Source organism: Lepisma saccharinum, chromosome 15 (assembly GCF_977018435.1).
Source record: "Lepisma saccharinum chromosome 15, izLepSacc3.1, whole genome shotgun sequence".
NCBI lineage: Eukaryota > Metazoa > Arthropoda > Insecta > Zygentoma > Lepismatidae > Lepisma > Lepisma saccharinum.
The window spans coordinates 70,266,775-70,292,537 of NC_139243.1; the positions used below are offsets into that span (position 1 = coordinate 70,266,775).

At 36.1% G+C, this 25,763-nt stretch overlaps 2 non-coding genes across 2 annotated transcripts; one reads left to right on the forward strand and one right to left on the reverse strand.

Annotated features, from left to right (window-relative positions):
* Positions 1 to 1,064: 1,064 nt before the first annotated feature.
* TRNAT-GGU (transfer RNA threonine (anticodon GGU)) lies at positions 1,065 to 1,136 on the forward strand. The gene has a single exon. It is a non-coding gene; the product is annotated as a tRNA-Thr (tRNA).
* Positions 1,137 to 5,259: 4,123 nt separating this feature from the next.
* Positions 5,260 to 5,331, reverse strand: TRNAT-GGU (transfer RNA threonine (anticodon GGU)). The gene has a single exon. It is a non-coding gene; the product is annotated as a tRNA-Thr (tRNA).
* Positions 5,332 to 25,763: the final 20,432 nt, after the last annotated feature.

The window sequence follows — 25,763 nt, forward strand, 5'->3', positions numbered from 1 at the left end:
TGCATACACTCGGATATAAATACGTCATGACATCAAGACTAAGCCAGGATGAAATTGAATGCCTGTTCGGGATAGTTAGGCAGTCGTCAGGCTGTAATGACCACCCTACACCAACAGAATTCCTCCACATTCTTCAGTGTCTTTCCTTTTATAATTTAGCCCGTCCCCCCAAAAATGGAAATTGTCCTCCAGAAATCATAAATTCCTTGCTAAGTGCAGATAATTTGGATCCAAATTTCATGAAAGAGCAGTTGGAGGAAAGGAAAGAAGATGAAAAAGAATTGCACAGACTGGCACACACAGATATTGGAAAAGATCATGAAAGTTATGTACAGAAAAACAGTGATGCAAGGCTAATTTATTACATAGGAGGCTATGTTGCCAAAAATTTTAAAGACAGACAACAACAATGTCAACTCTGAATCGAAAACCTCATAACAACAAGAGAGAAAGTTGTAGCTTCTTCATCCTGCCACACTAAGGAATTTGATAGAGGTGGTTTATGTTACCCCTCGGATCACCTCCTGCAGCTTGTAAGATACCTTGAACAAACCTTCACATCTTATTTGTCAACACACAGACTCCACAGTGGCATCATCAATGATATTATGTCTGTCTTCAAATGTCAACATGCAGGATATGTAGGGTGTACCAATCATAGAGAAACTGTCACCGCAAAACTGGTCAAATTTTACTTTGTAATGAGACTTCGGTTCTATGTAAAATTACTGAACAAATCAACCAATGCACAGCCAGATAAAATGAAATACTTAAAACTAAGACGTTGCAAATGAACTTCCGATGTTACCATTGTAGTAGCTCGCATAATCAATCTCTTTCATTCAATGAGCAACAGTACCTACAAATTACTTCCAAAAAGAAATTTTAAGCGAAAAATGCAGGCTCGACCAGGACTCGAGCCTGGGGGTCTGGCATACCGTGCCATTGCTCTTACCACTGAGCTACCGACCCGGCCTGGCCTCGCCTGACTTTTCGCTATTGCTGTATTACCTGAATCTACGCAAGTAATACAGTGATAGCGAAAAGTCAGGCGAGGCCAGGCCGGCTTGGTAGCTCAGTGGTAAGAGCAATGGCTCGGTATGCCAGAGACCCGGGTTCCAGTCCTGGTCGAGCCTATACTTTTCACTGAAAATTTCTACGTAGTACATCTCCTGTGTGTGCCTAATGTACAATACTTCCAAAAAGTTTTAACAATTTTAATTCACATCATTCATTATAGTTTTTCTTGTATGTATTGCTTCCATTCTAGAATTATTTCTCTTGTAGTCTTCGGTTATTACAAGCATAAAATTAAATTACTTAAAAAAAATATAAATAAAAAGAAATGTGATCAAAATTTTTATCTGAAATAAAAATAAAACAGACTGCTTGTTTTTCAGTTAAGTTGCTATATTTCAACAATGTAACGTTGACAACATCCATTGTATAAGGAATTTTCTTTTCTATTTTAAACCGCGCATGTACATGATCTTCAACCTGGCCTACTACATGTATGTATGCATTCTTTAGTTGTTGATGCATGCTATTATCAAGCCTGAAACGGAGTGCATTTATTTTCATATGGACAACAAGTACATTTTCTGTGCACATTAGTGCTGGTAATGTAGCATTACATAAGTATAGAGGGGTATTACATTCCTAAATTGGTATGACTTAAGATGACCGGACCCCTCTCCGATTTTCTTCATATATAGCATACTTACTAATTGAGGCCTGCTAATGACGAATGTGACGATAAAATTTTTGGGAAACGTCTAAAAATTGCAAAATAATTGCGAACCATTGATGCTAGCCCCACGAACCATTGACGTGTGGTTAGGTTAGGCGAACATAGTTAAAATTTTGTGTCGTGGTAGTATCAGGATCTAGAAATTGCAAAATAATTGCGAACCATTGACGCTAGCCCCACGAACCATTGACGTGTGGTTGGGTTAGGCAAACAGTTAAAATTTGGTGTTGTGGTAGTACCAGGAATATATATATTTGCTTGTGAATCAAAAAATATCGCGAAAATCGACGGTTTCCATTCAGAAAACTAACGCCTTATTTTAGCTTATTTTGCAATTTCTAGACGTTTCCAACAACTTTTAACTTCAGAATCGTGATTAGGAGGCCTCAATTAGTGAGTATGCCAAATATGAAGAAAATCAGAGAGAGGTCCAGTCATCTTAAGTCGTTCTCCTAAATGCTTTTCTTATTAGGTTAAGGGCTGTTAGCATTAAAACATTAACATTATTTTTGTAAATACTTCCCAACACCTGATCATGTAATATCTGGTCTTCAAGACTTCTGCTATTCTCACCACCTGGTGAGAATAGCAGTCACACAAATTTGTAATTTTAAATTGTCTCAGTAGTAACTCCAGTAATACTGCCAATGATATTTTAAGTCCACTTTATGTACAGAAAGGCTAATCTGGACTGGACCTACAGTTTAAAGTGGGATCCAAACCGCTATGTGCCTCCACCAGGTATCGAACCTGGTACCCCTTGTTTACATTACTGCTATGCCATTGGGAGGGCCCCCAATACTACCAATGAATGTAATAAATTATGATAAAATACAATGTTATGATTATGCTATTACTTTTTCTGGTGAAAATAGCCTTATATGCTATTCTCACCACATAGTGAAAGTAGTTGCAGCTTTAATGTATATATTTAAACTTAAACACTTTGTAATATATATGGGAATTTAAAACAAGCCTTTTTTTCAACAAATACTGTTATTTTACACATATATACATAGAGCCAACATAATGAATGACATTGTGCATGTAACTTTTCAATATTTCTTACAAGCTATCACAAATTCCATCATGGTAGTGTGAGAAAATATAATATACACTTTAGTTGATATCTTGCTTCTTTAACTCTGCAGTTTGATAACGTCATCATGTTGTTGTTTTTTCTTCTTTATATATTAATAATGCTGAAAACATTATTGCAAAACTTGCACATGCATCAGGATTTGGATACAACTATATAATATAGCCTATTGGTTTAATGGTGTCTTCCAGGTCCAAGTGAAACAAAGTCACTGCTTAGAAAATGATAAGAGACATTTACAAGTACTTTTGAGTAATTAAATGCATTTTAGAGGAGAAATTATTATCTTCAACCATATCCACATATCACACAGTACCATGCAGAACAGGAATTTCACAAAATAAAAAGACACCAGGACATGACACTCGAGATGAAATAAGTACTGTTACTGTTCTATTTGGAATGTCACATTTAAAATACAACAATTACTTTGAAATATTTTACCTTCCTCATTTTCCCAGTAAACATTTAGAATAATATGTGTAATTAACTTCAAAACCTGTATATAAATTAACCATTCAGAGATAGAATATGCCATTGACATATATTGCACGCTGATGCAAATCATATGGATAATATTTAAAATACCTTTTACATGTATGTTCTTAGTAAAGGTTCGCATAATCACTCTTGTAGATGTATAGTTATTTCCAGTGGCTAGTGTTTTTTCTGCGAGGTTTCATCCTGTTTTCCCAGGACTTTTTCAAGCTTACACCAAGATAAACAGACACAATAGCCCCGTCTAGTTGGCTGCACTTTTTGACTCTTTTTGCACCAAAGCGTCTATTTGGTTGCACGGTGCAACACCGAGTCACCTAGTTCATTGATTTGGAGTTAAGTAGTGTATTTGGTGTCTGCACTACCTTCCGGACTGGTGTATGTTTGGTGTATGGTCAAATAAATGACTGTTTAAAGCAGCAGACAGGCATTTGTTGAATATTCTGAACTTGAACACCGCTTTCCATCTAGTTGGTTGAACGTCATATCCTTGCACCACCCTTACACCAACCTGACACTGGATACACCTGCACTGCACCGAGTGTCAAAAAGTGCAGCCAACTAGAGTAGGCTAATGTTACATGACTAATTGCTCTGCACTTTAGAAGTATTCATCGCATAAATGTAATGCAAATTGAAACTGCTATGAGAAGATGTACACAGGCTTAGCATTCCAATTATTTGGCAACAATGTTCTCAAAGCACTTTCCCTGTACAAGAACAAAATCGAATCTCAGTGTGGAAGTATATGTGCAACTATCTATTTTATAACTTTGGTTCATAAACCCTGTTCCATACCCATCAATGCAATAAAACAGTGAGATGGAATGAGGCTTTTCTTTCTATGAGTGAACTTGTTTCGTTTCTGGACTTCCTTCAAGTTTAGGAGAAGTATGGCTTCTGAAATAAGGGAGTATTTTTAAGTGCAAGTACAGCTATGGGCTTTCAAGTAACCATGAAAACTACACTCTCTCTTGCATACACACAATTGATATAAATGGGTATGTTTATCTCGGTGTAAGCTTGTGTGTGTATATATTTATATATACATGCATAATGTCATTGCACACTTAACTGAAAACATGTACATAATGTCATTAACACTTAACTGAAAACATACAGTGTATATATAAGGCCATTACACACTTAACTGAAAACCTGTGTAATTTAACATGTAATGCTTGGTTGTTAGTATTTTTTACATGGGGAGATTGCTTCCCAAATTGTACATTTAACATAAAATTTTATTCTTGTGGTTGTACAGTTAATACTAAGTTACTCAATATTGTCCAGCATGAAGTAAATAGTGATTTTTTATCTTATACACTATACTTTGTCTTGGGTTCATTTTTAAAACACTTGCCATATTTTTTTATACTCTCCTACATTCAGATATTTTTTACACTCTCCTACATTCAGATTAATAAGGAATGATTATTTCTCTTGTAGTCTACGGTGATTACAAGCATAAAAACACAGTTTTTTGTTGTGACATTTCAGGAGAACACACGCTCCCTTCATCAGACATTTATTTTTAGTTTGACTAAAGATACAGTTATAACAATGGTTAAGAATTTTTAAAATAGAAAAGAAAATTCCTTATACAATGGATGTTGTCAACGTTACATTGTTGAAATATAGCAACTTAACTGAAAAACAAGCAGTCTGTTTTATTTTTATTTCAGATAAAAATTTTGATCACATTTTTTTTATTTATATTTTTTTTAAGTAATTTAATTTTATGCTTGTAATAACCGAAGACTACAAGAGAAATAATTCTAGAATGGAAGCAATACATACAAGAAAAACTATAATGAATGATGTGAATTAAAATTGTTAAAACTTCTTGGAAGTATTGTACATTAGGCACACACAGGAGATGTACTACGTAGAAATTTTCAGTGAAAAGTATAGGCTCGACCAGGACTGGAACCCGGGTCTCTGGCATACCGAGCCATTGCTCTTACCACTGAGCTACCGAGCCGGCCTGGCCTCGCAGGACTTTTCGCTATCGCTGTATTACCTGAATCCACGCAAGTAATAATGAGCAGCTAACAACAGCATAGCAGCTTGGTGTTGCATGCTAAAAACACCAAATCTACTCGCATATGCATCTGATAGCAAAAATAAACATGTGAAATGGTTAGGCTGGTTAAGTTTGATTTATTTCTGCTCTCAGATGCAGGTGTGAGTAGGTTAGGTACGTTAGTTGGTGTCACTAGCTGCTCATAGATAATGCAAATGTATGTTTTTGTTTGGCAGGCGGTGGCAGTACTAGTACATTTTCTTGGCAACGATGAATGACTGTCTGCTGAGAAATCCATACAGTATAACATTGGACATGAAAATCGTCCTTAAAGAAAAAAGAAGTAACATGTAGGCCTATCTTTTATGTTTCCGTAGTATGTGCGTTCAGTCAGAAATCATTTTCATATGTAAGTAGTGTAATTGATGCTATTATAAACTCGAGAAATGATGAGCCCCCCTGAGGCAGATTTGGCTACACTTAAAACAAGCTCAACATGCCTATATGAGCTTTTTGCTCAAGTGTGGAACCCTGTCTAATCCAAGATTTTTGTAAAAATGCCCTCGGGAATTTCCTGTGAAATGATGAGCCCCCTCAGATTGATTTGCCTACACTTACAAAAGCCACGTCTGTGAGATTGTTGTCCATAATCCTGTCAAAAATAAGCCCCCTCTTGATATTTTTTTTGGCTACACCTAAAACTAAGCCACCCTCACCCACACCCACCCACATACACACACACACACACACACACACACACACACACACACACACACACACACATATTTACTTCCGGTTTAAGTGTAATTATACACCAGGATCAACTTGTGTAATATGCAGAGGCCCTCTAGAATTGCTCTGTGACTCTCTCATTTCTTACATCATAAACATATGATTTTTCCCCTATAAGAATAACACTACATATAGTGTCATCAGGGAGTGTATCGTGGAATTCACAGATAATTTTAATGTTTGTCCTGTCATTTATCACAACTTGTTTCCTTTTTGAAGTGTTGATGACAAACATGGGTCTCTGTGTTTTGAATTCATCTGGTGTGTAATACATGTCAGTATTGCCAGTAGTGACCCTTTTGTATGCTGTAAATGCTTCATATAATTTAAGGAAATCATCCTTGGACATGTCTAAATTATAATTTTCTCTAGGGAATACCTCATTTCTGCCATTTTTAAGATATATGTTCTTGATGTTGCAGCTATCAAATTTACTTGAATTTTTTTCCTGGTTATTGTGTCTTCCAGTCTGAAACAGTACCACCACAAAATCTGGCATGTCATATTGTATACTGGAGAATGAATTTGTAGCATCAAACTCATAATAAGTACCAGTGGCAGGCTTCTGTACACATTGATATGTATAAAATTGTAAAGGAATCTGTGGATTTTTTATTATATCTGCTTTGTATTTAAGAGCATAACTGGCTTCATATTCAACAACTGGGATTCTTAGCTCCATAGTCTGAATAATGCATTTGCCTTCATCAGGTAGGGTATTGGGCAGAGCTTCCCCTGTAGAGTTTAATGTACTGTACCTCATCAAAGCATTATTATCATTGGCAGCTCTTCTAAATGTGATTCTTAAACCACCCTTCCACATAATATCTTTGTATTGGAAACAGCACTGTGTGGCTTTTGGATATAATTTTATCACCAGCCTCAAATCCACCTATTTTGTAGTAAGAAGCCTCGGTTTTGGATAATTTTAGTGTGGCCAAAGCTGTGGAGGTAATGCCGGGATAATCCACTCTGTTTATAACAACACCATGCTTTCTGATCTCAATTTCAGAGAACAGATGCGGCACAAAATTATCTACCAATCTTATATTTGAATTTGCCGGATAATCTGTTCCATCGAGCTTTACAACATCAAATTTGATGTATAGATCTGCTCTGTGGGGGTGTATAAAGCCATCCCCTACATCAAGATCAACCTCAATCTCTGTGTTGGGTTGATTTAAATTTGCAAATGTCCTCCTGTTTGGGGGGAATGATTGTAGCTCATAACTCTCAATATTTTACATTTTTTTTGTATGTATTTTTATTTAAATATTAATCTCTATGATTGCAGTTGTTGTGGCTCCAGCAAAATCAACTAATTCTTCTTTTTCATTAGTGACCATCAATTCAATATAATCTATTCTATTATGGCACACAGAAAAATATAATGTTGGGGATGGAGTGTAGATGATGGGCTCCATAAATTCAGAGTTAGGTTTGAATGTTGCAATCATGCCAGTTTGTTTGTGAGTGCCTATGCCATTTGATTTGGTGATCATACCCTCGGCCACATTACAGTGAATATTTAGAGTCTCTATGGCTAAGAATTTAGGTATATTAATAGCAGTGTGTTTAATGGCCGGTTCAAGTTTTGTGTTGTTCTCAAAGCCTAACAGCTCTCCTATAGTACTCAGATCCACTGTTTCTGTAGCAGATACAATCTCTACTCTGTGAGTGACAGAATTTTGAGTTAATACTATACCTCTGGGTAACTGAGCATTTAGAGTAGATAGATTATACTGCCCTGGAGTGATGACAATTTTTTGATCACCAACTGAAATTGTGTTGTTGTGGTGTGTAATATTAGGGATCAAGTACGTGCCATAAAATGCTCTGAGAGCTATTGTTTTGGGATACACTATATCATCATGTAATCTGAGCTTCAATATTGAATTTTGGCTGGGGAGATGGAATACCCCCATGATGTTTCAGATACCACAGGGCCTTTTGAAAATTTTCAATTGATGGTTTATTTATTTGAGACATATATCTAAGAACAGATAAACACAATTGTCCACAATTAACATCTTTGAAGTTTTGAACACGGGCATTATTGTAATAAAGATTAGCTGATTTTAGATATTTTACTAAATTTTCAGGTGGAACACCTCCAAATGAATCAAACACAAATGCCTCATCTTTTAAATATTTAAGATAACAAATCCAGTGAGTGCCCTGATTTTTGTACTTATCCAAATTAACAATGCCACACTCTTTGTTGAGTGGTCTAAAATTTTTGATGCCCAGTGGCTTGATTAAAGCTTCAATATCTTGGTTTGTAAGCGGCTCTTGTTTTTTTTAAACTTATTCATGGCTCTCTTAACACCTTTGCCTTGTTTCTCCATGGCCAGGTTATGGCGCTTCAATTCATCTAATTCTGCCCTATTTTTCTTGGCATCTATTACTGTTTTTTGCTATGGCAGCTGATCCCCCAGCCAAGCTCCCAACAGCACCAAGTGCTGCTAAGATGGCCGGGATAGTAAATATAAATCCACCCATATGTGATTTTTTTCTAGATTGCTGTAATTTTTTTAATTGGGGGTTACTAAGCAACAATTTCATACCATGGCCCTTGGCAATACAAGAGCTTTTTTTCTTGCGCTGCTTTTTGGTTAAAAGACTATCAATAGTTTTAAGAGATTTAAGACCTTCATAAGGTATCTGATACATAACACCCTTGGCCTTCATCCTAGGTTTATTATATACATATTCACAACCCCCACCCCAGTTTTTGTTTGGTGTTCATATCTATGGTGGTTCCCAATGCTGCTATTCTTTCACTTAAAGAAGCATCTTTGCTTACAAATCTACCAAATGCAGCCTCTTCTAATTTCTTGTCTGCAACATGTCTCTTGTCAAGATCAGAATGTGTGTTGTATGCTATGTCATGGTCTCTACAAGCAGCATCTAGGGGATTAACACCAGGATCACCTCTGTTTAATCTATGGTCCAATTTTGTGCCTGGACCACAATACTGACAGCCTGGAATATGTAGTTCAAATGGCAGCTTGTTTAATGTCAATAACCAACCTGCGGCCCTCAGAAATATTCCAAAATTTAGGTGGTAGAGTATTAATAATTTTTATAAGATATCCAATCCCCTTAGTGTCATTCACTATAAAATTAGACAATTTGGTGCTTATCATGTCCATAATTCCAACCTTTTCATTGTAAAAATTGTGGTTGCCAGCATTTTCCTCCCCAGCTATCACCAATAACCTATCTACAAGTTTCCTGACATCATCAACCCACACAAATTCTTTAGGCAGGGTGTTGTATTGTTTGATTCCACTGCCAGTCTTGATCTGTGACCATATGGGCTTGATTAAATTGTTGTATTTTGCTCCACTGCTAGACTTGACTCTTTTTTGTGTGGGATCATTGTTCTGGTATAGAGCATCTGATTTTATTAATATTTCTTTGTAATGCTCATAATCTTGATCTGTATAGCTGCCAGGCCTTTTCCTATTCATCAGTTCCCACAATCCAGGTGTGCCAGGATATTTAACAAAACCACCTTTTTCTCCAAGATGAGATTCTGATTATACGATGAGATCATCTCCCATAAATGTTACTCTGAAATTGCCAATTCTATGTATGATGCTACCATCACGCTCTGTGTCAGCATATAAGCCAAAGACCTCATCTTTGTTGTCTTTAGGTGTGCTTAAATATTTTTGAGCAAGAAGACCCAATTCAATAGGATCCTGAGTAGCTTCAATTCTTCGAGGAGCAACAGGACTAGGTGTATGAATACTGGAAAGTGGGGTGATTGGATAATCTAATATGTTCCTTGCAGCTACAGGTACAAGCTCTGTGATCAAATTTTGATTTTGCTCTGTAACAGTTTTGATATTTTTACCTAATTCACTAATAGCATCAATAATAGGCTGTTCTGTTTGTTTGTGTTGTTCATAAATTCCTCTGTTCTCTGATTTCCATCTCTTAAATCTTTTTACAAGATAATCTCTTAATTTAAGATCATCAATAATTGGCCTTTTCATGGTTATTTATATATGTTTCAATGTCTAGAAAATTGTTGATTTTATTTCTGTATTTGCCACTATTGGGTTTTCTTGTCATATCAATTGTGACAAACCCATAACTGTTTTGATTCCAGCACCTACTGCAAAACTTGGAAAAATCATTGTAGCTCAAGTCCCCACCTACATATTCATCATGTATGTGTTTGAGGTTGGTATGATCTTGATGAAACACACATATAAAATTGCTGTTGTCTCGGATCAGTTGCGTCGGTATTTTAGAAAAAGTCTGTGCCAGGTACAAGCAATCAATGTTTTTGTGTCGGCCCTGTGTAAAGAAATTTCTAACCTTGTTTTGATTATCCAGTATTATGTCATCAAACACAACAACATAATTATCAAGACATTCATGGAGTGGCTTAACATCTGGTTCAAAAGTGGCTATATCCAATCCATCATATAGCTTCATCAGCTGCTGATACTTTAATTGTTCCAAGCTCTTAGAGAAGACATACAAGTGCCTGTTTTTCCAGTCTAACCAGTTGGGTGCGAATAAAAAATTATCAATCATTAGTGTAGTTTTACCACAAGCCGATGGCCCAACAATAAGACATCTAATATTATCAGGCAGCAACTTGCCATTTCTCTTAATCTGCTGTTCAGGTTCTGGCAGCCTCTTTATAACATCCCAGGTGCTCATATTATCACTTTGTCTGCATCGATCCAGCTGTGTTCTGGAAGTCCTAGCCATTTGACAAATAACTTGTTGCCTTTTCTGCGGATGATTTTTTCTATGAGATATGTGTCAGGCTGTTTAGTTTTGTTGAGTTCTTCTTCATAGAACCGGCCTTTGAGAATTTCTCCTCGGTGGTCTTTTATTATATATGTGTTAAGGGTCCCAGGTTTAATTTGAACCACTGTAAATAATTCAGTGCTCCAGTTTCTTGTAAAGCCTCTTTTGAATAAGTGCTTATATTTGTTGATTCTTACTTGATCACCCACCTTGTATTTGTCTTTTCTGTTGTTGGCTGGTATCTAGGATATTAAACAGTCCTGATCAATTTTTGCTCATCAGATGAAGTTACTTCAGAGGGTTTCATGTTGATTGTGGAATGGACCGAGTTGTTATATTTATGTAGAAGTTCTGGAAGAATATTAAGCCATTTATAATTACCTTGAAGTGTAAATTGTTTATACATAAGATTTTTTAGGGTTTTGTTGAATCTCTCTACAATTGAGGCTTTGAGATCACTGTAACTCGAGTAATGTTTTATTGACTGGCTTTTAATAAATTGTTGGAACACAGAATTATAAAATTCTTTGCCATTATCTGTTTGCAAATAGCGCGGTGATCTTCCACTCTGATTGATGATTGTCCTGAAGGCTTCTGTAACACATCTTCCAGTCTTGGATTTGAGTGGCACAGCCCAGGCAAATTTTGAAAATGTGTCTATTACAGTGAGTAGATACTTGTAGCCCTTGTTGATTTTGTCTAAGTTTTTCAGCTGTCCACTTGCCATCTCAATCAAGTCGCTCTGCCATAAATCATCTATGCCTTTTGTGACTACTGGCAGTCTCTTATAATTATGTCTGGCTTGTCTGTGTAATTCATCAACAATAATTTGTCTAGACATAATATGAAAACAAGAATATTGCAACTATGGGGTGTTCAGCAGCTGATACTACAGGATTTTCTAAATATAATTTGTCTCCTATTTGTATATGAAATTCCAGAGAGCCATCATCTTCAGCATAAGATGTTTCTAATGTATTGGGACCTGTAAAATCCTCTAACTCTACACTGGTGATTTTTGGTTTGTTGTCCGCATTTTTTATTGATAAGGTGGGGTAGTGGTGTGCCTGTGGTTGAAGCCAATATTTGATCTTGATTGGTCTCAGTGTGGCCCCAACAAAAAACTAGTAATAAAATTGTGCAGGGGACAGCATATATATTTTGCCACCTGGTGTAAATGGTGAATCATATTCTTTGTTGGGGATGCTGTACAATTCAAGAATTACTGTATGTTTTGGATTCTCGATTATCCCAGTTATTTCTTTTTCTGCTGTAAGCAATCTAATTGTTACAGATTCAAGGTGCTCATTGATAGTCCTAACAACATCATCATGGCCTGGCTTGATCTTTATGTCCACAACAAGTTTTTTGTATTGTTGCACAATCTCTTGAAGCTGGGTGGCAAAAACAGACAGAGCATTTGCTTGATTGGATTCCATGGTCCCTAGCTGTTGCTTGATATTATCTACAATTTGCTGTAAATTTTCAACAACTGCCAATTTTGAATTTTGAGCAGTAAGATCATGGACCTGTCTTCTGATATCCTCAAACAGGGCATGCAGTTCATTAATATGTTGATTAGTTGGTAGAGTGGCCACTGTCTGAGTAAGTTGCTTGATCTCTGTTTGGATATTCTTGATATCTTCTGATTTCAATATGCGATTCACTGCTCTCTTAATATTTTTAAGTTCCTGTGATGTAGGCAGATTTGATACAGTATTTTGCAAAGATTCAAGTGCCAATTTCACATCATTTAATTCAGAAGCATCAGCCACATTTTGCATAGCATTTTGGATCAGGGCTATATCTGCCTGAGTGGGTGTTGATTGTTGTAAAATTTCAAGTTATGTTTGGATATCATCGATCAAGTGATGAAAATGAGATAGCTCAGATTCAGTGTTGAGGTTTTCAAGCTTTGTGATCTGTTGCTGGACACTGAAAAGTGTGTCTACAATACCAGGCAGGCGGGATTCTAGAGATTCTTGTACATTTGTCAAATCACTTTGCACTGCTGCTATTGTACCCTCAAGATGGGTTATGGTACTTTGAATTTTTCCAAAATCTTCATATGTTTCAAGTTGCAGCTTAATGTTGGCAACACTCCGAGTTATTGCACTCAAAGCATCAGAAGATGGCAAGTTGTTCATAAAATTTTCAAGTGTCTCAATTTTTTCTTTAACCTCGGCTATGGCATTGTTCAAGAGGTCCAGATTAGGTATCTGGAGTGATTGAATCTGTTCCTTTAGAGTGGAAATCACTAGATCAAAATCTTCTTGTGATTTTATGCTTTTGACAATTGTTTGGAGCTGTGTCTGAACATTATTTATCTGCTCTTCCAATTGCTGTTTCAATTGCTCAGAGTTGGTGGCCTGGGTCTTAAATTTGGCTTGAAGAGCTGCTACAGCTTCTTCTAAACTTTGAAAATTATCCAATGTGGCCAAGTCAGTATATTTTTGAAGCAGCAATTTGAGTTCAGAATCAATTTTAAGAAGAGGGTCCATGCATGGTGATTGCAAATTTGTAATTTCTAGTTGAAGACTGGCATTCAGTGTGGTTTGTAAAGCTTGCAAATCACTTCTTAATTTCTTGACTCTGACATCAAGCATCAGAATCTCATCACTGTGATCTTCATGTCGTGTATGGCCAAATATATCATTAGGCATTTTGATTTAGTGGTTATTTATTATTGAATATCTAATTCTTAATTCTATAAAAAAAGGTATAAGCTTGTCATGGGATCCCGGGACCTCAATATATAAGCAGTCACCAGCAGAAACAGTATAAACAGTGCCAGAAATCATGTTTGAGTGCTTAATTCTATAAATATTTCTCCCTACTGAAATCTTGACATTACCCTCAGGGGTTGTAATAAATTGCAATTGACCACCTACAGGTAATTGGTAATGATTTAAATTATTGTTAAATATGTACAATGTTTTACTTGTTTCATCATCAACATCTGTAAGTATGCTGTTCAGATGAATAATTAACAAAGCACTTAGTTTAGATATTATATCAGAAGAGGGTTGTGGTGTTGGCAGGTCCATAATAGCCTGTTTTTTGAACCCAAATAAGTTCATAGGCATGTTTATTTATTTCAAATCATGCTCTGTAATTGGGCATTGATTACCACTTTTCAAATCACAATGACCCCATGGTAGAGTATGTATGCCACATGATAAAATGCATCTCTTATCATCATGTGGATCCAGAGCCACTTTTCTTACAATATTTGTAGTCAACAAGTGATCCACACTCTGAATTCTGGATTCTGATGTTCTGATTGTGCTACATGATTTGAGGCAATTTTTGTAATCTTCAAATTCAACCTCTTTTTCAACAATTACTCTACCAATGCCCTTGGCCTTTTTGGCAACAGCGCCACTACATGTTTCAAAACTGTACATCTTGGCCCTTAACCCAGCAAATGCCACAATAACATCACCAAGTGTCTCATCTTTTAACTTGCCAGGCACCTTTTTGTTGTGGGGTTTAATTTTTGAATGTTCAGTGGTATCAAAATATTTAAACAATTCAGGCTGTGTTATATCTTGATAAACATCTTCTGTTTGAATATCAAGAACAAAACTATCTGTGTCCATGTACATCAGTTTTACACGATCCTTATAAAAATGCTTCAACACATCATAATACAATTATAACATGTGTAATTTGGCCAATTCCAATATCACAGCCCCTACATAAATAGGCTCATCAAACTTAATCTTTGTTTTTTTCATGTTGAAAAGTGCCATTTTCTCATCATAAATACATATGCATACAATTTTTTGCTCCGGCTGGGGTCAGTAATTATTTTAACATCAATATGTTTTCTGACATTTTCAATTGTTTTGCCATACACTGAATTGACCATCAATTTAAACAAGGTCTTATCAAATTGGCTCATTGCAGATGTTCGAAGCTCTGTGTTTGTATCAATATATGGTTTCAACCATCTTGAGTGCCTGAACCTCAAAACTTTGCCAATTTTGGTTACTTGAACACCATGATGCATCAGAAACTGGAGGTTTTTGTAATATATGACATAATCCTGTTTTGGCTCTAGAGTCATCATCAATTTCTTCTGTTTAGAGCCAGATGAGCACTCAACCTCGGGAATTGGGGGCAGATCAGAAAATGTGTTGTGTAAATCATCAGGAATTGTCAGATCAACCTCTAAGAACAGGCCATAGTTACTGTCATCAAAATCCTTAAGATCTTCAATATTGAAATCTTCAACCCACTCAAGCCCTGCATATGGCAGTTTATCCATCATAGCATAACCATAGAGGCTGTTGGCATCTACATAGAGTATATAATTTGATGGCAGTGCTGGATCATAATCAGGAATATATTTGTTATTTGCTCTGGCATATCTCTGAGAACATTGCACCATGCCTTCTCTTATACATTGTTCCATAAACAGATACATATCTTGATCCTGGATCAGATTCAACTGCATTTTAGTGTTTAAAAACATTGCAGACCATGCTAGGCCCATAGCACTGTAAAAATACATTGGATCCAGTTTATAATTTTGCATGGAAGATTTTCTGAATGCCTGCAGTATATCAGCTAAGAGGGTCACATCAAGTTTTAAATATGCCTGGTGATAATCACCAAATGTCTGGCATTTTAAATTGTTCCACATCAACTGGGGATGGTGATAATCATCATCAGTGATTCCAGATCCTCTGATTTTGCTGTAAAACTCTTGTTGTGGTGGCAGAGAACACTCATCAAATTTAGAAAAATCTGTAACATAATCATATGGATATACACCCTTCCGCTTAATTAATTTCAGGTCCTGATTTGGAAACAAAGCACATGTGATTTTGAATTGATCATCAGATAATTGAGTGGCCAGTGTGGCCAGGCTAGCAGACAGAATTCTGTATGAATCAAGAAATCTTAAGTGAATAGGAACACCATTAACTTTGATTATTTTGCTAATAGCAATATATTTTTCATTATTTTCTGCTAAAATATTTAAATTCTGCTTGTTAAACCCCTCATACCTGATCAGATGATGGAAATCATAATTGGATGCTCCATGGCAAAATATAGGGACAAATTTTGGTCTCTGGATCTTAATATTACAGCTATTACCCAGGGCCATTAAGAATTTACCATCTGTATGAGAATGGTGATGTACCTTTATATTTGTATCTGAAAATTTAGAATCACATACCGGGCATTTTTCTGCATTGTTGAAATCTTCAATCTGATCCTCTGTTAAAGGCAACATGGGTTTTGATTTTAATAAGACATTAGATGCTATGTCATGGCACTCATTTTCTATTCTATGTGCAAATTCTTTGATGGCATCTGCTCCCATGTATAAATATTCTTTACTAACAACACCATCCTGTACAACAACATAATAAAAACTAGAAGGTTCATGTAACTGGTATGATGTACTTGAAGATTCCTCAGGATCTGGGCTGCAGAATGCAAGGGGTTTGAGGTTTGATTCAAAATCACAGACTGTATATGCTGGGTGTTCCAACAAGGCTTCAAATTTTTTGAATTTGGCATTTTCACTTGGATTAGGCATAAGCATATGAACAGGTTTATGGTTGCCACAGTATTTCAGATGCTCAATTAACTTGTTTTTAGCAATTTCTGCATTTTTTTCACGAACCCCATTTACCATTTTTTGACCATCAAATACAGTTAAACATATTCGGCACAACTTGAATGTTCTATTAAATTTGTCTAGTTGTGTTCTGACTAAAGCTTCAAGATTTTGTATCACAGTATAATGGTGTGTATCATCCCCTTCAATTAAGAGCAGATCAATCGGAACAGCAGAATCATCATCAAATGTACTGATTCTGAGAGGTGCTATCAAGCAATTGCCACGGCCAGTAGAACAAATAAATACATTAATAGATAATTGTTTACCATTAATATCCCGGGCCTTTTTTTTCAAATTTATCAATATTCTGAACAGACATTGGATATTCTAAACCCTCCATTGCTTCATCAAAATCATTTTCATGCTGTTTATAATAACTTATTCTCTGAGGATTCCTTAAAACTGGATACAAAGCAGCTAAAATACACCACAGAAAGCATTTCTGGTCGGTATTTTCTATGTTAACCACGGCTCTTTTGTTTTTAATATTGGCAGGTAATGGCAGATATGTAGATCCTTGTAATGGGCTGAATTCTGAAATATTAACATAGAGCCTGGAGATCCGCATAGGCTCCATCCTGACACTTTTCCAGCAAATTCAGAGTGTTTAATATTCAATTGATCTATCAAACTGCTTATTATTTTGTCTGAATTTGCATTTGAATATACCGGTACAGTTTCTGTTATGTGGGGCTGTGTAAATTTTGTGCCATTTGATTTCTTATATTGTGTAAACAATTTGAGGGACAGCTTATAAGAGCCATTTTGTGCATTTAGAATTGCCTGCACATCAGGATTTATACTGTTCAAAAAATTCTTAATGTCACATTTTTGCTCTGATACAAACCGGTAATCCCTTAATTGGCCATTAAAACTTCTATGGATAGGTGGTGCATAGCGTGGCTGCTTTGCTGGTCCAGCATTAACAGGTGTTTCATGCTTCCTTTTCAGACCAGATGTAGATGGTTGTGGGGGCAATGTTGATGACTGTGCAGAACAAGTACCTTTATGTTTATATGTGAAATATTCCATGCTATATTTTCTATGGCATTTAGGGCATATTTTTGTGGGAGTTCTGCATTTGTCTGGATTACAATTCTTTTGGTGCCTGGCCCAATTGGGGCTGGTTATATTCTTATTGCATTGATTACAATATTTTTGATTTGGCATTTTTGTTGTTGTTTATTATATAAGATTTCCTGGGGTCCAAATCAAAACTTTATACTTAATAAAAAATATCAGTTGGGTTCAGTAGTGTGATTTGTGTGTGTGTGTGTGTTCGTGTGTGTGTGTGTGTGTGTGTATGTGTGTTAATATTTTTGGTTTTGGTATTTATATAAAATTTCTTGGGGTTCAAGTCAAAACTCTATACTTAATAAACCTATGACAGGTTGTCAAAAATTCTGTATATTAAATCAAATAGATTTGTAATTCAATTTATACAAATCTGCAATATTTTTGTGTTTAAAAATATGAGCAACACTGCAACAACACACCCTTACTCTTCAACAACTCTCACAATACTGGCTGATTTGCAATGCAAAATCTCTTTATATAGCCTAAGCACAGACCGCATTGAAAACATCTGAAACAATAAGCCAATCAGAATATAACACATCATCACATTATGTCATAACCAACCAATCAGAAAACAACACATGTCTAATAATTTATTGCATAATATTGGGTAATAATTTGTTGCAAAACATGATGCAATATAAATAAACCAGAAATAGGCCACAAGTGGACCGAAAGTAAATATATGTGTGTGTGTGTGTGTGTGTGTGTGTGTGTGTGTGTGTGTATGTGGGTGGGTGTGGGTGAGGGTGGCTTAGTTTTAGGTGTAGCCAAAAAAAATATCAAGAGGGGCATATTTTTGACAGGATTATGGACAACAATCTCACAGACGTGGCTTTTGTAAGTGTAGGCAAATCAATCTGAGGGGGCTCATCATTTCACAGGAAATTCCCGAGGGCATTTTTACAAAAATCTTGGTTTAGACAGGGTTCCACACTTGAGCAAAAAGCTCATATAGTCATGTTGAGCTTGTTTTAAGTGTAGCCAAATCTGCCTCAGGGGGGCTCATAATTTCTCGAGTTTATAATAGCATCAATTACACTACTTATGTACAAATGTAGCATGTAACATGACAATATTTTCATCATCAATTAGAAGTTGGGCCAAGTTCAAGGCATGAACAATTTTTGAGCACAAAAACATTCAAAAGTGTTTTCTAATTATTATTGATATTTGTAATCCGTGAACCTTGACCTTAATGTTTGCTAGTGATTCCAATGATTCAGATTCTCTTTTGCTAGGTTCGATACTCAGTGGAGGTACATAGTGGTCCGATTAGCTGGGAATTTCTATTTACAACTGTTATCAATTGTACTCTACTGAATGAAACTGAATGGTTTTCTACCAAACACCTACAGTAGACATAATGTACTGCCAAGAGCAAAAAGAATAGTAGGCAAATAGTTCATTGCTATTTTCATTTTTTCATTCCACATGATGTTGCTTTAAAGAATGGAATCCTGTTGAAGTGAAGCAGATATTGTCCTCCACTTTTTTACATTTTCATTTAAATTTCACATTGTGTAGAACAGACCAAATGAAAACTGTTATGGACAACTCGCCTACCATTTCTTTAACATATTGGCTGTAAATATAAATTGTCATTCCTCATGATAAACTATTTGTTTTCATATCTGCTTGAAAATCTAAACACAGTAGATGATTCAAAACACCTGTTGATGTACTGAAAACAGTACAGAAGAGACACTAAACGTGTAAATAATTTCTTTAGTATTATATTTAATGTTCATTTTTTTTTGTTTTTTCTTCTTTCTTAATGATTTTTAATGATTTATGTGTGTGTGTGTGTGTGTGTGGTGTTTATATTGTGTAGTAGTTGTGGTGCGTTTGTGTTTATATTGTGTTATAGTTGTGATGTGTTTGTGTGTGTCTTGTGTAGTAGTTGTGCTGTCTAATGTGTTTGTGTTCGTCTTGTGTAGTAATTGTGCTGTATAATGTGTTTGTCTTGTGTAGTAGTTCCTCCATTCATATTGGGGGTTAGGCGTAGAGCTGACAACTCTGCACTGTAAAAAGACATGTCAAGAAACAGAAATATAAGGCCATGGATGTTCCCAAGGTAAAACATACCGGAGGTAAAATAGTCCCCCGTTCGGATCTCCGGGTGGGGACTACTTTGGGAGGTCCCTGGACTAAGGATAAGATCTACGTTAGGAATAAGGATATTAAATTAGGCACCTGGAATGTTCTGAGCCTTTACCGGACTGGGGCATTTCAGTGTACAGTTAATGAGATAGTTAAGTATAAATTAGATGTAGTAGCTGTCCAGGAAGTTAGGTGGCCAGGAGAAGGGAATTGTAAAACTAAAAATTATACCTTTTTCTATGGTGGTACTGAAAATCATAATTTTGGAACAGGCTTTTTCAAAAATAATAGAATTATCTCGGCTCTTAAAACAGTAGCATTTATTAATGATAGGATATCATATGCAGTTTTACAGGGTAGGTGGTGTAAAATTATTTTAATAAACATACATGCACCAACGGAAGATAAAGATGATAATACTAAAGATGATTTTTATGCAGAGTTAGAACAGGTCTTTGATAAATTTTCTCAGTATGATATGAAAATTCTGTTAGGTGACTGTAATGCACAGATTGGCAAAGAAGAGACATTTAAACCCACGATTGGTAAAGAAAGTCTTCATGAATTAAGTAATGATAATGGTATAAGATTGATTACTTTTGCAACCTCAAAGAATTTAATTGTGAAAAGTACCACTTTTAAACATAAAGATATCCATAAATATACCTGGTCTTCTCCAGATGGTAAAACTCATAATCAGATAGATCATATTCTCATTGATAAGAGAAGGCATACTAGTATAATTGACGTTCGTACACATAGAGGTGCTGACTGTGCCAGTGACCATTATTTAGTAATTGCTAAATTAAGAGAAAGACTCTCAGTGATAAATCATAAGCAACAAAATCTAAAAGTTCTAAAATTTGATACAAGAAAGTTTACTGATGAAAGAATTAAGAAAGATTACCAAATTAAACTGTCAAATAGATTTGATGTTTTGCAGGATTTAAATGATGATGAAAATATAAATGAAACAGACATAAATAAGAATTGGGAGCACATACGTAATGCAATAGAATCAGCAGCTAAAGAAAGTATAGGATACCATAAACCAAGAAAAAGTAAGCCATGGTTTGATAATGAATGTCATAATCTAATAGAAATAAGAAATCAGGCTAGACTTAGGTGGTTAAATAACTCGGATGATACAAATCTAAGCAATTATAATAGAATAAAGCGAGAAGTTAACCGCACGTTTAGAAGTAAAAAAAGAGATTACTTGAAAAGCAAAATTAACGAAATTGAAACAAACAGCAAAAATAAAAATATCAGAGATTTATATAAAGGTGTAAATGAATTTAGAAAGGGGTGGCAACCTAAAGTAAACTTGATAAAAGATAAAGACAATGATTTTCTAGCTGACCCAAGCGATATTCTAAATAGATGGAAGAACTACTTTAATGACCTTTTAAATGTCCATGTAGGAGATAAATCAGAAGTAAATGAAGTCCACACAGCAGAACCTTTAGTTCCAGAACCTAACTTGACTGAAGTTAAAGATGCTATTAAAAGGCTAAAGAATAACAAAGCACCTGGCATTGATTTAATACCAGCTGAGTTAATTAAATATGGTGGAAATTTATTAATATGTCAAATTCATAAATTAATTTGTTTAATATGGAATAAAGAAGAAATACATCAACAGTGGAAAGAATCCATAATTGTTCCTGTGTTTAAAAAAGGTGATAAAATGAACTGCAATAATTACCGTGGAATTTCTCTACTCTCAACAACATACAAAATGTTGTCTAACATTCTTTTAACAAGACTAACCCCATATGCTAATGAAATTATAGGTGATTATCAATGTGGATTTAAAAGTAACAGATGAACTACAGATCAAATTTTTCACATCAGACAGACACTTGAAAAAAAGTGGGAATATAATCAAAATGTCCATCAGCTATTCATTGATTTCAAAAAAGCATATGATTCGGTCAAAAGAGATAAATTATATAATATATTAGTAGAGTTTGGAATACCTAAGAAGCTTGTTAGTATGATAAAAATATGCACCAGTGAAACAGAAAGTAAAATTCGTGTGGGTATTAATATGTCTGACAAATTTACAATTCATGATGGGTTAAAACAAGGAGATGCATTATCTCCATTGCTTTTTAATTTTGCCTTAGAATATGCTGTAAGGAAGGTAAAAGAAACTAAAGAAGGACTAAAATTAAATGGTGTGACTCAGTTGTTAGCATATGCAGATGATGTAGACTTACTGGGGGATGATGTGAATACAATTAAGAATAATGCTAAAATATTTTTCAAAACTGCTAAAGAAATAGGTTTGGAAGTTAACAAAGAGAAAACTAAATATATGCTTACAGGCCGAAACGAAGTGTTAGGTAATAATCAAAATCTAATTATTGATAACAACTCGTTTGAACCAGTTTCCAAATTCAAATACTTAGGAGTAATATTAACAAATGAAAATTATATTAAAGAGGAAATAAAAAGTAGGCTTAATTCAGGAAATGCATGTTACTTCTCTCTTCATAAACTTTTGTCTTCTCGTTTAATATCTAAGAAACTAAAAGTTAAAATATACAAAACAGTAATTTTGCCTGTAGTATTATATGGGTGTGAAACTTGGTCCCTTACATTGAAAGAGGAACATAAATTGAGAGTATTTGAAAATAAGATCCTTCGGAAAATCTTTGGACCTAAAAGGGATGAGGAGACAGGTGAGTGGAGAAGGTTACATAATTTAGAAGTACATAATTTGTATTCATGTCCAGATATTATTAGAATAATTAAATGAAGAAGACTTAGGTGGGCAGGCCATGTGGCACGAATGGGAGAGGAAAGAGGAGTTTACAGGATTCTTGTTGGGAAACCAGATGGTAAGAGACTTGTAGGAAGGCCCAGACGAAGATGGAGGGACAACGTTGAGATGGACCTAAAGGAAATCGGCATGGATGGAAAAGAGTATATAGATCTTGCTCAAGATAGGGACAGATGGAAGGCCTGTGTTGCTGCAGCCATGAACCTTCGGGTTTAAGAAGGCTAGAGAGTTAGTTAGTTAGTTAGTTAGTTATTATATTTAATGTGTATGTAGTGTGTTTAGCATAAGATGATGGCTGCAAATATGTATAACATTTCATTCCTCCTTATTAACAAATTTTATTTACATCTGTTTGAAAATGTGAACACATTAGATGTTTCAAACCACCCATCGACCTACTGAGACAGAATTTTCAGCAGGGCTATTTGTGCATAAAGTTGAGTAAAGACAGGGACGTCGTTAGGGGGCACGGGGGGCACTGGCCCCCCGAAACGTTCACGTGGCCCCGGCAAACTGTTCTACATTTGCTGAAAATTTTACTTTCATGACAAATATTGCAAAATAGTTTTTCAGTATTTTTTTCTTTCAGTTAGAAACGTTGTTCTTAATTTGAGTGGCACGAACCCAAAACCACATTTCTTTCTCGTTTTCCTGGTTCTAGCTATAGTGGATCTCGGTGTAGGAACCTAGAACTTCGTTATTTCTCGGAATTTTGAGGGAGCGGTCTTTCCACCCCTAGCAGTCGCAGGCCAACAACAGGCAGGGTTGGGTGTTGAGTGTTGCCGTTGCGTCCAAACAATGTTTTGAGCTTTAGTAGATTGAAGAACAACCGCTTGTGCAGCGGTAAACAACATATATGCAAACAGTTACAACTGGTTCCGAATCAGAGCGCAATACGTGCTAAATAAGTATAATGGTGGCAGGATGCCTCATATCTCCAGGTGAGTAGTATTATTCGCACCAATTATCTATTCTACTATTGAAACAGTTTTAAACACACAACGTGTTAAAAGTAATTCACAAACTGTACGATTTCTCGAGTCGCATATTTTTCTCGAGACCGATTTTGAGAATCCTCCTTAACAAACGATGCCTCCCCGATTGCGCAGTGATAGCGTTGTTGCCTTGTAATCGGGGGGTCCCGGGTTCGATACATGGGTGGAGGTACACAGTGGTCCGGATCTTACTTTAAACTGTAGGTCCAGTCCCGATTAGCCTTACTGTGCATAAATTGGACTAAAAACACCAACTCAACTCAACTCCTTAACAAACTTTTCGAAGAATCGAAAATTTATACAAGAACAAGTAAATACATTTTTGTAATTTTGAAGTAAATTATTATTATTATTGTTATTATTTTGGGTATTTTTGGTTCGTATGAATCTGCCTCACACAGTAAGCTTATTTTGTTGAGTCAAGTACAATAACAAACCCTTGCAATAAGTCACTGGAAACACATGTGAGGTTGCACATATACATATTTAATCATCTATAAATATATAATAACCCATGGTTGGACAGCCCTGGAAGAGCCTTGGTCTATCTCCCGACTGCCAGTCCCTCCCACAATCCTACCTAAAATTTTAGAGGTGTGGATATCTTTAACCAGTAATGGGGTGACGTGGGGTCGAACCCCCAACCGTTATAGGGGATATCCGTAAAGATTAATTATATTCTTGTGGTAAGGTGTCGTTGTCATTTAACAAACTTTATTAATTTTTTCCATCAGCATTATTTAAAATGTAGTGACATACTGAACTTACCAACTTAACAAAGGCACATTGATTGCTAAATGAGGCATTTTCCTTGTGTTGCAGAGCAGGTTCAGTTTTTGGAGTTTTGCAATGTTTTACACAGTCCGTTCGAAGAATATTGAGAATATTGATGTTTTGTCAAAGGGACCACCCCCAATAAATATCTGTGGATGTTTTACAGGTTTCATCGTATTTAAGAAGGTAATTTTTCCTGTACAACTTTCCTCCGTACAACATGTCTTTTGCCTCTCAAGCTGAAGAGCCGATTCATAGGTGCAACGACCTTGGCAGAAAGAAACTGTGATTGGCACCATGTTGACAAAAGACTCAAGAAGTCCCGTAACCGACAGAACACGAAGCGCTCGGATCCTACGGTGACATACACTTTGGTTGAACACAAACGGATGCATTGGTAGGAAACGCAGTGATTTTATGGGCCGTCCCTTTCTGGGAATTTGAATTTGAATTTGATTTTAAAATTGTGGGAGCGTCAGCACTTAGGCTATTTTGCTCCCGTCATATTATACGGGGGCCAGCCCCTTATCATTACAAAGAACAACTCTAACGTTGCAGAATGAAAAATCTTAAAATGTTCTGACTTCTGGTAAAAGCTGAGGCTGTAAACGGGCACTCAGCACACATAAGGACAACAGGACAATACAAACAAAATTATACTGGCCATGGGGCCAGTCGCAAGAGCCTCGTTAGTCTTCAGTCCAGGGTGTACTAACGTGGAAGTGAGGTTGACATTTGGGTGTACTACGTGGAAGGTCACCCCTTACCCCCCCCCCCCTTTCTGGGAAGTCGGGGACCTTTTGAAAACACACTTTCCCTTCATGCACACCAGGGGGCCTAAGCCAGGTCACCCCCTCCCACAAAATGTTCTCTTCATCTGGCTCTGGTTATCGGCCGCGCCGAAACGCACTGCAGGTAGCTAGGACTTTCTGGGTTAATTATTTTATGGTTCAGCATGGACATAGGCTTTTCAAATTGCAAGAGACAAAATTCTACTGTTTGTCCCTTTTCTGGCGGGAGATGAATGACAGAGATGTCGCGGTTCCTTCAGGTTCCCACACTCAACCCTTGTGCTCATAACCTGCAATGAAGGGAAAGGCCATAATAAGCCTTTGTAATATACCAATTTTATATCCTTCCTTGGTAACTTTCCACTCATTTTCAAGAAACATCTGCTTCTTTTTGCCCTACTGTGTTGATTGGTCGATAATTGATGACTGTCAGCTAGTTCGAAGAACAGTTTGATCCAAGAAGTTGTTTCGTAGTTAGCTTCTGTAAACGTGAGATTCCGGTAGGATGACGGAGTGCTTGAGATCTCATTTTCATGCTTTGCGAGTGAAATTTCGATTAAGTTGGTTCATTTTATTTCGCTCTTCTGCCACACTTGGCTAATTGCGAAGATGGGGATGACCTTTAACAACCCTGGCCTCCAACCGCA